Raw genomic sequence first — 14834 nt, 5'->3', positions numbered from 1 at the left:
ATAATAACGCAAACGCATGGCAAACGGTTTGAAAAGTTCGGTATACTCTTCACTCAGAAGGGAAGACATGGGTTCTTGCTGCGAAATTTCAATTTTCGTGAGCTGCTGCTTGTGCTCACAATGGGAGCCTCACATGTATACATACATATACACATTCGAGAGAGCAGAGAGCATCGAGAGAGAGAGAGAGAGCAAGGGAAACATTGAGCATAGAGGGATCTTTTGTTCAAAAGTTGACCATCTCGGTCGAGCGCATGAAGCGAAATGATTGTGCGTTCGTATTTTTTCGTAGCTCGAACCTAAAAGTAAGGAGCCGAGCGAGTCCAAAGTTGTCTGGGGTGTTAAAGCCTCAAAAAAAGCGTGCAAAAAGCTTTCCACTAGTTGTCTAGTCTATGTGTTCTCTGGTTAGTGATTCGATTCATTAAGTCTTAAAGTGTGACCAAGCTGAAAATACCATATAATACCATAAAATCTAAGAAAAATGCTTCTAAATACCTATATACCATTGAAATACTTTTGAGCAAAATTAGAGCTGATAAAATACCAAAAAGTATTTAAAATACCATATTCGGTCACCCTGGTAAAGAAACCAGTAAATTTAGTGGTGGGAACATTTATACAAAACATCGATCATCGAAAAACAAACATCGATGTATCGATGTTACATCGATGTTGCGCCCAGCACTAATTTGCGGTATTTGTGACTAATAAAGACAACACTAAATGTACTAGATGGACTTGGAAAAGAAATTACGTTTTTTATGCTAAACTAAAATGTTGACTGCTTAAATTTCGGGAAGCGATACTGTATAATATTGTTCAATAAAATATATTACTAGAGAAAACAAAATAACACGAGTATCATCAAGAGGCACAGATATAGCTAACGACCTCAATTTGGGCATTATCAGCATGAACAATTAAAAAAAAAAAGATTTCAAATCAGTAATGCCATATACATATGTAAGTATTTTTGCAATAAATAATTGCTATGAATACGTTTCAAAAGCAAGAACTTAACATACTTGTAAAAATGTGTACGTACATACATGCACATTTCGAAGTAAACACGCAGTTGATTAATTTATCTATACATATGTATAGAATCCTTACTTTTTTTTTTACAAATATAATAAAAAGATTCTTCATTAATATTAATCGCATCAATGATTAGCGCTGTATTTAGGCAATGCCAATTTATAAACACGAGCTAGTGTATATGTATGTATATGCATGCATGTATATGCATGTACATACATACATACATACTTTTTATACCCTGAACCCATTTTCAATGGGAAAAAATCAGGGTATAATGGTTTTGTTGAAATGTATGTAACAGGCAGAAGGAGGCGTGGCAGACCCCACAAAGTATATATATTCTTGATCAGGGTGACGAGCTGAGTTGATTTGGCCCTGTCCGTCTGTCTGTCCGTCTGTCCGTATGTATGAACGCGTCGATTTCAGAAAATATAAGAGCTAGAGACTTCAAATTTTTTTAAAATGTCCGTAATTACAGCGCGCATATCAAGTTTATCATTAAAATTCGATAACTCATCCCGATCTTTTTTATCGATAAAAAACCTTATCGAAAACTAGTTATAAAATTATATCTTCTACACCTTTATTGCTAGAGTCTCCAAATTTTTAATGTATGCTTACATGCAATTTATACAATTTCGGTTTTTGTTAAAATTTACCCCCCACCCTTAAATTCACCCCCTCACCCTCACTTTTGTAAAAAGCGTATTTCAAATACTAGAGACTTGTGCTTTGGCAATTACATGCATATCCATGTTATAATCATAATCTGAAGATTATATGCATATCCATCCATCCATCCCATGCGTGTTTATGCGTGGGTGCTTGTGTGTGTATGTGTGTGTATGTGTTTGTGTATGTGTGTGTGTATGTGAGTGTGTGTATGCGTTTGTGTCTGTATGCGTTTGTGTGTATGTATGCCTGTGCGTGCGTTCGTGCGTGTGCGTGTTTCTTGTGTAAGCTGAAAGACACGAAAAATGATTGAAATAGCTAACACTCCAAGGGTTCAGGGGATCTCGTAGTCGAGCAGTCTCGACTAGAGCTTTCTTACTTGTTATTTGTTGGGTTCAGGGTAGTATCTAGTCGAGCACTCTCGACTAGAGTTTTCTTACTTGTTTCATATTACTTTGTAGTAGACTGAAAATGTGGCACTTCAAAGTATTGATTCAATGTGCAAACATGCCACCGCACAAAAAGAATTTTACTATTAATAAATATTTCGATGCAAGTGATGACGATTATATTAACTGCAAAAAATGCGAAAGACTTTTAAAAAAAGATCGCGTTTTTAATTTTAAAAAGCATTTATTGTTGCACGAATTTCAAATCGATGATAAAGGAAGTGAGATTAGTGATTCTGTTGCCACTTCTAAAAGTTTAAAACATCAACTAGTAAAAGTGAAAATCAACAGAAAAACCTTAATTCGGTCATATATTGGTCTTGTAACTGAAGAAAGCGTTCCATTCCATGTGCTTAATTCAATTAATATTGCAATTGCAGTAAAAACAAACCCAAAAAAGATCTGCTGCTGCTCATACCGCTCTAGCACAATTGTTTTACTCTCATCTCGCTCTGTTATCATCTCGCTATGTTCTCATCTGGCTCTGTTCTCATCTTGCTATGATTTCATCTCGCTTTCTGTTTTCAGCTATCGCTTTCGCTATCCGTTTTCAGCTACCGCTGCGGCAGATCGTAGCACATCATTTTGTTTTGTGCTATTGCTATCGCTACAGATTTTAACACAACAAACTACGAGAGCAGAGCAGAGCACACTAGAGCACACACTAGCAAAACTACGGAGTAGCGTAGCATTTTCAAACGCTGCCTAGGACCTCACTTTAATGTTATAATCACGATCTAAAAGTTTCACGAAGCAAGTACATCCACAAGAAAAGTTTTTAAACAATTAAGTTCCCCTAATAAGCCGACATTGTAGTCCATTCGTGCTTATGCGTGCGTGCCTATATGTGTCTGTGTGCGTGTGTGTGCGTGTGTATTTCTTGTGTAAGCAGAGACGTAAAGAATTATTAAAATATCAGTTGCGTAGTGGAGCTGTCTCAACTACAGCTTTCTTACATGTTCTCAATCGGATTATTATCCGGGCTCTGAGGTCGGCTATCAATAGCTTTCCTGCAGCTATAAGCAGTCAAATGCGACGCAGCAGCGACTTGTGTTTTAGATCATTGCACACTGGTTCTGCTTGTATGAAGCAACGGCCATAATTACTTTTTACAGAGATAGAGGGCTGAAATTTTGCAGCAATGCTAATATAAAGTAATGTTTATATCTGGCGTTGATTCCCAGCAAAAAAAAAAAAAAAAATAATAATAATAATATAAATAATAATAATAATAATAATATAAATAATAATAATAATAATATAAAAAATATATATATATATATAAAAAATGCTGGTATCAGTTTATTAAATATTTTAATGATTACAAATTAAAAATATATACTTAAAAAAATAATAACAATTGGATAATACAAAATAAATAATAATAACATCAAATTAAAATGAATTGTCTAATAATTCATGCACAGATGATAAAATCGACTTATCTCTCTTGGGGAGCTGTCTTTGTTATAAATGGATCTGATCTTAAGAGTAACGTATTCATAACATCTGTGTTTGTTAAAGTGCGTGAGACCTTTCGACTGTGCTGAAGTCTACATTTCCAAATTTCTTTATTATTAGATTCAGCAGCTTCCTCCGAAAGCTCGCCAATCGATAATAAAGCATTCTCTATAATCTATATCGTTAAAATAATACAAAATGGACAGTACGGCACATATCTACAAACATTTATAACTCAACAGCACAATCAAAACAACAAAGCATTCACATAACCTTAAAAATGTCTAAATTTGAGGCTATGTTCTGCGAATTTTACCACGAAGCCTGGCAGATTCTGGCAGCTAAATTTAAAAGTTTTATAATCTTAAAAGTTTAATAAATACCACAAAAAAAGTCGCTAGAGGGGGTGAAGGGGGGATCACAATTGAAACTTTACCTGAAAATCATTAATATATACGACAAAACACATATGGAGACACTGACAAAACAAACGATTTATTAGTAAATATAATGTTTTAAAACACGTTTTTAAACACGTATAATAAAATAACATACCTTTCTTTCCAATATTCATTTTGATTTCAATCGTTTTACTAAAATATTTGTTTATATTGACTCTTTTACTTTTTCTTTTAACTTCAAGCTCAATGCAGAGTTGCATCTGCACGACAAGTTCTTCGCTCTTTTAACAATTTTTGTTGAATCACTGACCAGAGAACACATAGACTAGACATGTAGTACAAAGTTTTTCAACACCGAAAAATCTAACTCCTAGGGCCTATCAATTTCGCATTTGCTCGGCTCTTCACTTTTTAGGTTCGGGCTACGAAAATATGCGAAGGTACAATCATTCCGCTTCATGCGCTCGACCGAGATGGTCAAATGTTGAATAAAAGATGCCTCTATGCTCAATTTTTGTTCTTGCTCTCTCGCTCTCTCTGCTCTCTCAATATATATATGTAAGTTAAGTAATGTGTTGTCGTTCTCATAAAGGACACTCACATTCCTGGGTTCGTTTGAGTTGTTCGCATGGGCGACAACCACGTATCTTGGAATACTTACTAAAGGATGCTGGTTGTGATGGACATGATCAAGTAAATGAGAACCCCAAGGGTTTTAATCAAACGTTATAAGTTTATTAATAAAGTATTCGTTAGTCTTTCTTGATTAGAGATAGAATGATCTTGATAACTCGGCGTGTCGTCTGGAACTGGCGTTTTTGTTGGCCAGTGGCCAGCTCCCCAGTTCTTCTTCCAGGCCTGGCGAGCTCGTCGCAGTCGCAGTCGCAGAGCCGCAGAAGCGGAGCAGCGGCGTATGCAACGTCAGCGTCCTATTTCAGCTGGCGTCATAGCGGAGCAACAACGGCGTCAGCGGTTCTTAGCCGTTGAACTCTTGGCAGCATAAGCGGTTTCCAATAGGCACCGCTGAAGCATTGGCTTCCGGTGTCGACTCGCCGCTTCAAGCGTCAGCGTAATCGCAACTGTGTTGCAATAGCTGGGTCGAAGTGGCGCAGCCGCTTAGATGTCAGCATAAGTAGTTGTCAAGTGGGTAATTAAAGCGTAGGCGCGGTGGTATTAGGTTTGAGTGGTTGAGGGTAGGGGAAGAGAGGCAGTGCTGCGCACTGGATGGTGTTAACTCCTCCCCCCTTAAATATCTGCGTCCCGCAGATTAAACGTCTTTATGATCGGTTGCAGTGATGTCCTCCGTTTGAGTAGCATTGGATTCCACGTCTTTGTCGGTTTCTGGAGATGCTTGCTGATGAGTGACCTTCCTCCAAAACATGAAGATAGCAAATATCACTACAAAAATCGTAACGATTTCCGTAGTAGAAGATATTGTTAACCTTCTTCGCATTGTTTGGAGTAGATTCAAGTTCTTTGTGCTTAACCCGTGTATCAGCTCCAGGTTGAGGTGGTAGCCCAAACTTGTCAGATTCGTGACCACGGTGGGCATGGCTATCAGGCGCGTGTGCGAATGGCTTCTGAAAGTTTTGTTGTCCGCAGTTACCGTCTCGTTCGCGAACTGTATAAGGTATGTCCCATTGAGGCTGTAGCTCTGTCCCTCTGTGTATATAGTTCCATTGTAGTTTGTAAAGAACAGGGTTCCGTCTTCCAGTAGCTCCACCACGCGTCGACTGGATGTCACGTAATGGCACTCGGCGTTTCCTCCCTTCAATATTCTAGGGATACAGTCCGTTTCGCTCAACGGCGTCAGGTGCTCCTCCGCACAAACGCTGGTGTTGCCAGGCAGTCTTTGGTTATAGCGAACGTCTCGTCCGGGGCCACCAGCAACTTTCCGAAGTTAACGTCGATGTGCCTGTTAGCGCGGATCGTTGGCCGGATGACCAACATCTGGTACTCCTTAGCGGCCACCTTTGGCAGCGCCAATACATAAAGTAATGCGGTGCCATTTGTTACGATGATAGGCTTCGCGAACTCCGTGGCTTCCACGGCACTCTGATACGGCAAAGAGTCCATTTCCTTGAGTAGCGCTCGTATCTCAGCCTCGTCTAGTAAATTACTGTTTACTAGGCCCGCCTTCGCAAACTGGCAAGCTCTGCTCAGTTCACCCACTTGACTCTCCAGCAACATGGCCTTATGTAAAACAATCATGGCAGCCTGATCGTTGTTGTCAATTGTGTTGACCCTCTCAATCATTGTATTGAGCGCCTCCAGGGATTTCCGTGATGTCTCGAAGAGCTTGTCGTTGATTTTATATTGTTGATTGTTGTTTTCCACGAGACTATCCCGCACGTTGAGGATAGCGTTCCAGTCTGAAGCGTCCGGCGATCCTGCAATCCATTTCCACACCGATCCAAGCCAGTCAATTGACCGGGTTTTCCTCACTCTCGATAGCTTCGAGAGCATCTGTTGTGCCTGCTCCATATGGTGGAACGCTAGGACTCGGATCTGTCCCGCGTTCAGTTCCCGCGCTTCATTCCTTGTTGCTTCTATAGCAGCTTCTATCTCCTCTAAATTTACCATGTGGATCAAGTTGAAATACCCATCAACTCTCCACCCGCTGCCTTGTTTTAGCGTCACCAGTGGGCCGTCGTATTTAAACATTCGAATCGCTCGAGTTGAAGTTAGTAATGATAGCAATGAGATGCTAATGTTGAATATTGTGTTAGTAATACGAAGTTAGTAGTACAATAAAAGTTTTCGCTTAATGCTAACAATTTTGTTTAAATCTAAATGAAATTGACAATTAAACAATATAGCTTTTATTTGGAAAAAGGCAAGCATGCGTATATGATCCGTGTGGGTGTGAGTGTTTGATAAGGACACAGTGTCCTCCACTTGGCATAAGAACAGAAGAATACGTTACTTTTATAAGAGTCCTCACTTTTTCACGTGGGACTTGTGAAAAAATTTACCCGTTCGCGTCTTTACCGTAACCCTGTTATCTTTTTCGACTACCTCCTTGTTAAAACGATTTTTATCCTTGCTTTTTATCTGATTGTTTCTTACAAATATCTCTTGTCCAGGCTGGTACTGAACTGGTGTGGACCTATTCTTGTTCTTGTTGCTATTAGATATCTCTTGCTTATGTTGTAGCAAACCCCGGATATCCTCATACTCCCTATGCTTTATTTCTACAAGTTTCTGTAGGTCCATAGTAGCGGCTCGATTGAAAAAAACGTCAGTAGGTTTCCTCTGAGTGACAGAGTGAATTGAGTTATTATATCTATCGACCGAAATATCAGCAAGTTCACTGATCGTACAGGTTGGGTATTCTTGCTTAAGGCAACGATAGATCTCCAGGAATGTGGAATGAAATCTTTCTACTTGACCGTTAACCTCACTTTTTTGTGAAGGTGCGTAGTAGACTTGGATGCCCAAGATTTTGAGGAAATTCAGGACTGTAGGGCATAGCAGACCCCGCTCATTGTCGGACAATTCCCTTTCGGACACGGACATTATTACTTTTTTCGAATGAAGATCAAGACAACAAGGATACAACAATATGATGAGAAAATACTAATTTGCTTTATCTGTTTTCTTTTTTATTTTTTTTATCTTGTTCTTTTTTTGTTTTTAGCCAAGAGGAGACAGTGCGTCGCTTACCCAGTGTTGTTGTGGTCTTAATTCTTAAATGTGCGTGTGTCTGCTTGTGTATATATTCTCAGATCTGTTGAAGATATAAAGTTCGATTAGTGAAATACCAAAATAAGGTTGCAATTGAAATTATTATTATTATATTATTATATTATTTTCTTCAACTTTATTTATTTACTTTTTCGTAGTATTTTTATTTTTTTTCTTATAGGGTATTTTTTAGTGTCATACACTTTTAGACAAAAACTTTATTCGTGCACAAGTGTGGGTTGCATTGTGCGCGCGTCAAAGTGGGGTGAGTTTGCACTTAACGGGAGGCCCTTATTATCCTTTTTAGCCTGTTACAGCCTACTGGGGTAAGGACGATTCCACGAACCGTTGGGCAGCCAAACGCAATGTCTCTTTTTAATTTCATTTTTCTTATTGCAAGGCCTTTCCAACGGCACACAGCACATCACCACACACTTTTATTCACATGAAACACAATTGCACTCACAGCACTTTGTTTTTGTTGCTTTGTTTCCCTTATGTTTTTTTTATTAAAATGCCACTTGCAGCTCGCAGCTGCCACAGTGGTTATCTCTTATTACTACAAATGCCACTTGCAGGTCGAAGCTGCCACAGTGGTTATCTCTTATACTAAAACTGAGACCACTATCGATCGCAAGATGTGTCGTTTTTATCAGTTTTTTTTTTATCAGGCCGCGAAGGGAATCGAACCCACGCATCTCTTAGTATAGAGAATGCATACACATTTATCACAGCCTCTTTCATTTTTTATAACGACAGCACTCACAAATTCTCTTAATTATTTTAACATTTGAATTTACTTTATATAAGTGGAAAAAAAATTCTTCACTTCATTGCGTCATATTACACTTGTTGTTATGCAGCTCTTCTTGTTTTTGTTTTTTTTTTTTTTATTCTTTTTCGCTGCAATTATTTACTTGCATGCAGCGCTAGCGCAAAAGAGGGCAGCGAAAAAGAAAAAAAAAAAACGAATGACACTATCACATTTCATTACTTGATATTTTGTTTTTGTTTCGTGTTTTTGCGTTTTTTTTCTTTTTCTTCATCACTCTTTTGTTGCAATTACGAAGAAAAAATTTTGATTTTATTTGATTTGTCTTGTATTTTAACTGCATAACAGTGGCACAATGAGAAATAAAAATTTTCCACTTTTTAATTTTCACTTTTTAATTTAATTTCATTCAGAGAATTGTGGCACTAATTACATTGTTTTATGACACATCACACAATCGAAGTGGTCCCTGCTCGGGCGCCAGTTAAGTAATGTGTTGTCGTTCTCATAAAGGACACTCACATTCCTGGGTTCGTTTGAGTTGTTCGCATGGGCGACAACCACGTATCTTGGAATACTTACTAAAGGATGCTGGTTGTGATGGACATGATCAAGTAAATGAGAACCCCAAGGGTTTTAATCAAACGTTATAAGTTTATTAATAAAGTATTCGTTAGTCTTTCTTGATTAGAGATAGAATGATCTTGATAACTCGGCGTGTCGTCTGGAACTGGCGTTTTTGTTGGCCAGTGGCCAGCTCCCCAGTTCTTCTTCCAGGCCTGGCGAGCTCGTCGCAGTCGCAGTCGCAGAGCCGCAGAAGCGGAGCAGCGGCGTATGCAACGTCAGCGTCCTATTTCAGCTGGCGTCATAGCGGAGCAACAACGGCGTCAGCGGTTCTTAGCCGTTGAACTCTTGGCAGCATAAGCGGTTTCCAATAGGCACCGCTGAAGTTGCGCATTGGCTTCCGGTGTCGACTCGCCGCTTCAAGCGTCAGCGTAATCGCAACTGTGTTGCAATAGCTGGGTCGAAGTGGCGCAGCCGCTTAGATGTCAGCATAAGTAGTTGTCAAGTGGGTAATTAAAGCGTAGGCGCGGTGATATTAGGTTTGAGAGGTTGAGGGTAGGGGAAGAGAGGCAGTGCTGCGCACTGGATGGTGTTAACTTGTATGTATGCATGTGAGCACAAGCAGCAGCTCACGAAAATTGAAATTTCTTCGCGTTAGACTGCCGTTTCGTCCCTTACGTGAAGTGTATTCCGAACTCTTCAAGCCATTTGCCATGCGTTTTCGTTATTATTTGTGGAAAGGGTATGAAAGCGTTGGTGCGCATAATGAAAATGTTTTCGCGATTAGCATGCATACACACTCTCGCTTGCTACATGTACTATGAGCATTTGTATGCCTGTGTGCGAAGCTCTTGCCGCCTGTAGCAATTTTACAGGCCAGCATTTGCATTTGGTCGATCTTGTGAAGTCCTCACATACATATGTATGTATGTATGTATATACATTTGATTGTGTGTACGCATGGGACATGAACATTGGTGCCTACCTGGGTGAACGATTTTGGGTTTTAATTGAAGAGGCGTGCTTATATTTAAATAGCGGACTGTACCCGTTCATATATGTACATACATATACAGGTGCATGCAAGTAAAAAAACGTATCTAAAGTAATGGGAAGTGCACCTGTCACTTTAGTTAGTCCGCTATTTGTAATTTTGGCCTCTGGCGGAACCACTGTGCATTGTCCCGAAACAGATTATATTTAATCACTAGCCAATAGTGTGACCACTTTCTGTCAATTCTTTCTTTAAAATATCCAAATAAAATTCCTTTGTCATGATATCGTTGAATATCCGCAGCTCTACCCCACCTCTCGCAGAAATACAGCCCCGCACCATGACTGAAACCTTGCCAAACTTAACAGTCGAAGCAATGTTTATAGCCTAGAGAGCTGTTTTTGTGTTGCGATTGACTTTTCCAGGGCCATCAATATAGAATAACATTATCTTCGTCTCGTCGCATAAGATTACATTAATCCAATAGTCAGGAGGATAGTTCTGAGTTCTCAGTTCTGAGTTCTTGCGAAGTGTAGGCGATTTTCAATATTCCCAGCAGAGATCAAGAGCTTCTTCCACATATGAGGAGTATTTGTGTAAATTAAGTACATTTCTCACAGTCTCAGGACACACTGTCTTCTGAAGATTTACCTATGAGGCTTGTCTGTGGTTTGTTTTCCACTGTGTTTACAATTTGCTGGTCTGCCTTTAGAGCTGTTTAGTTCCAGTCTATTTTATTTTTCTGCCCATTTAATAATATTTTAAAGTGTTCTAAGCTTAATATTAAACATTTCAGTTAACTCCTTGCTGGTCTTGTCTTTGATATAAATAAAATACTCTAAGGTAAATCAAAATTGTCATCGGAGCACTGCTAACTGCGCAGTAAGCAGCGACTGCGCTTGGGCTGCGCTGCACTGTAGGTAATATTATGTGAGTTTATTGTTAAATAATTTCTTTTGTAGTGAGACTTCTTCACGAAACTTTCAGAGCGTGAGCATATGGTTTAAATGCGTGTACATTCCAAAGCAGAAGTCTATAGTACATGAAATACGTTGTTTTCAAATTGGGGGCGAAGGGTTCGTGGTATCCTAAATCTGTAAATTACAAAACCGTATTCATTAAATGTATATACACAGTAAATCTGAAGTAGTAAGGTCTAATTTTGTTTAAATTGCACTGAAAAAACCGTGAATGATATATACGAATATGCATGCCAAATTTTAAGTCTCTAGCTCTTATAACTTCTATGTTCTAAGCGTTCACACGGAAAGATAGACGGACGAACGGACGGACGGATAGACATACCGACGAAGGAACAGACGGATGGATGGACAGACAGACGGACGGACGGATAAAGAATATATATACATTATGGTGTCTGCGATGCTTCCTTCTACCTGTTACATACTTTTCACAAAACCATTATACTCTGATTTCCCATGTTCAATGGGTTCAATGGCATAAAAATCACTTTACTGTATTATCTAAAGTATAGTAGGTGTTAACTATCCGTCCGTTTGTCTATAAACTCACGTGTTAGCGATTGCATATTGACTTATACGTGTAATAATAATAATAATAATAATAAAAAATAATAATTGTAAATTTACGAAATATTTTGTCTATTATGTTTTGTCAGTTCTTTCTGCTGATAACAAATGCCAAAAGCCAACGATTTTTGTAGCGGCATACGTCTTTTGACATTGCGTGATTTCGTTGTTTCTAGCGGACTTTAAGGTGTTTATAAAGAAATTTTTGAGAAGTTCTCTTTTGATTTAATAGATCCTTATATTTATTTAATATTATAGGGTTTTTAGACTTATTCACGAAAGTGAAAGAGTATATTAGTTTTGTGAAATGTCCGTCTTGCTGTCCGTCCATCTGTCCGTCTGTCCGTATGAACGCAATCTCGCAATCTCGGCGCTATTGAAGCTAGAGAATTTGGAACACATACTCGCGTATATCTCCGATTTAGATCCGCGTCGACCACCCAAGATCACAATCTATGGCGGATATATCTACGTCCATTGGGGGCGTGGCAAATCGGACCAAACTGTATCTCCTAAAGTTATAAACCTAGAACGCTGAAATTTTGCACGTAAGCTGATGTTTGTTGAAAAATTATAAATCGGACCTGATGATATAGTGATTTTTCGAATTGGGCTATATTTTAGACACTATTGATGCTTGAGACCTGAAATTTGGTATATATACGCGGGTTGACCACCCAAGTCCAACGAGCTATGGTAGATATATGTCCGCCCATAGGGGGCGCGGCAAACCGCAAAAGTTTATATCTCTTATCTTATCTCAAAAGTTTATATATCTTATCGATGCCCTAAAAATAATTTTTAAGCCTCTTTAGGGGCGTCGCATATCGAAAAATACCCTGTAATTTTCACATTTTTTGAGCGTAAGAATTCAAATTTTGCATTTAGGTTACCGGTTGCTCGTTTTAAGAACTGGCCAAAAATGAGGAGTCTACGGCCACTAGGGGCGTGGCAATCGGCATTTATAGTGCCCATATTGCGGCATTTATATGCGCCAGTCATCCATTTATGTATTTGTTCACATAAATAGGCTTAATAGGCATTGATAGCACGAAAGGAAACATTTTTATAAAATTAATAAAATATAAAAAAGCTAAAATACCAAACAAGTAAGAACGTTGCAATCGGGCGATACCGATAGCAGAAGACTCATTCACAGCCCAAACGCTGTCAACCAGAGTTTATAGTGCAATTTTGAAGTCTAGTGCGCAGCAAAAAACACGGCATGATGCCATTAAAATTGGAAAATCATCGATAGCTATTGCATTAAAATTACATACATATATAATTTATATAATTTTGATTTTTATTATATATTTATATCCATACATTGGATACCGGCTTCAAGCTAACAGCAGATCAGCGCGATTTTCCTATGCTTGTGCACACACTCATCGTCTATTCTATGCGTACACACAGAAGCGCGCCTTTTCTCACATTCTTAGAATTTCGATTGATTTCTGGATTTTCTAGCCGTTACTGTAGTTTTGTCTGTTGACACTCTCTTATTAAGCTATTCTATTTTAGCAACTGAGTGCTCGAGTAAAGCAGTGGCGCGGGTGCTAAGGGCGACGCAAGTAATGTTAGAGTAGGGGAGGTTCGAACCTTTACTGCGTTATTTTTTTTATTTTTTCATACATATTTCGTTTTTTATAAAATAGATATTTTATTGGGAAGGTGCGAGATTGACTGAATGGCACTTAATACTTTTCATTTTCTTAGTCGAATAATTTTATAAGTGTAAATTTGTTTCTTCTTAAATACATATACGCAAATACATACATATGTATGTATATATAATTATATATGTAAGCCTGTACGCATAGCATCAAGCATTCCAGCCTTATACACGCGCTCATTTGTATGTGTGTATGTATGTACACATAAATGCGTGCTCTAGCATATTCTAAGAATCCCGTTGCGATTGATTTGTCTTTTCATTGTTTTTGAATTTCCAGCCGCTACTCTGGCTTTTCTTTGCTATGCGGCGTCATAACAATAATGTGATTTTGTTTTAACTACTGTTGATCGAAACGACGCGGTGGTGCTGCAGGCTGAAGCGCCGACGATCTTTATTTTAGCTATTTTGACAAACATGCTATTTGGGTTGGGTGCGAGTTCAAATCCCGCTGAAAACACTTTTTTGTAAATTGCAAATTTTTGTTATTTTAGTTTTTTTTATATTTTATTAATTTTATAAAAATGTTTCCTTCCGTGCTATTAATGCCTATTAAGCCTACTTATGTACATATACATAAATAGATGGCTGACGCATAGAAATGTCGCAATTCGGGCACTGTAAATGCCGATTGCCCCGCCCCTAGTAGCCGCAGACTCCTCAATTTTAGCCAGTTTTTAGAACGAGCAACCGGTTACCTAAATGCAAAATTTGAATTCTTACGCTCAAAAAATGTGAAAATTACAGGGTATTTTTCGATATGCCACCCCCCTTAAAGAGGCTTAAAAATTATTTTTGGGGCATCGAGAGAGGAGGCCACCAGTAACTTAACTATCCAAATTTGAAGCTTCTAGCTCTTAAACTGTAGGAGATATCAACTTTTGCGGTTTGCCACGCCCCCTATGGGCGGACATATATCTACCATAGCTCGTTGGACGTGGGTGGTCAACCCGCGTATATATGCAAAGTTTCAGGTCTCTAGCATTAATAGTGCCTAAAATATAGCAGAATTCGAAAAATCACTATATCTTCAGGTCCTATTTGCCACGCCCCTAGTGGGCGTAGATATATAATTTTTTCACCTATCTTCATAGAATTAAAACTTCAGCTTACATGCAAAATTTCAGCATTCTAGGTTTATAACTTTAGGAGATACAGTTTTATCCGATTTGCCACGCCCCCAATGGGCGGAGATATATCCGCCATAGCTTGTGATCTTGGGTGATCGGCGCGGACCTACATACCAAATTTCAGCTTTCTAGCTCTTCAACAAACATGATTTCTGGTATATCGGAAAATGAATTTTCCGATTTGCCACGCCCCTAGTGGGCGGATCGGGAAAATTTGAACACTTTATAAATCGGAGATATACACGAGTATGTGTTCAAAATTTCAAGTCTCTAGCTTCAATAGCGCCGAAATAGATTGCGTTCATACGGACAGACGGACGGACATCAAGACGGACATTGCACAAAACCAATATACTCATTTCACTTTCGTGAATGAGTGTAAAAAATTTTCAGTTTACAAAAACGAGTTTTCCGCGGGATTTGAGCTCGCACCCA

The 14834-nt window shown here is 38.7% G+C and overlaps 1 protein-coding gene across 11 annotated transcripts in view; it reads left to right on the top strand.

The window, feature by feature from the left end:
- Positions 1-667: 667 nt before the first annotated feature.
- The window catches only part of Atg101 (autophagy-related protein 101), a 35690-nt gene continuing 21523 nt past the window's right edge, over positions 668-14834 (top strand). For 8 of the 11 annotated variants that reach the window (XM_089473673.1, XM_089473672.1, XM_089473667.1 and 5 more), the window contains exon 1: positions 668-963. The gene's annotated coding sequence lies outside the window, so the exon portion shown is untranslated. Of the gene's footprint in view, positions 964-2690; positions 2916-10837; positions 10885-10942; positions 10962-14834 lie in introns of those variants that run through there. The other 3 variants (XM_089473668.1, XM_089473670.1, XM_089473669.1) reach the window with 3 other exon arrangements.

The sequence above is a fragment of the Drosophila arizonae genome, chromosome X (assembly GCF_054131065.1).
Source record: "Drosophila arizonae isolate 15081-1271.41 chromosome X, UAZ_ARI_1.0, whole genome shotgun sequence".
Lineage (NCBI taxonomy): Eukaryota > Metazoa > Arthropoda > Insecta > Diptera > Drosophilidae > Drosophila > Drosophila arizonae.
This window is presented reverse-complemented; position numbering and strand designations above follow the sequence as displayed.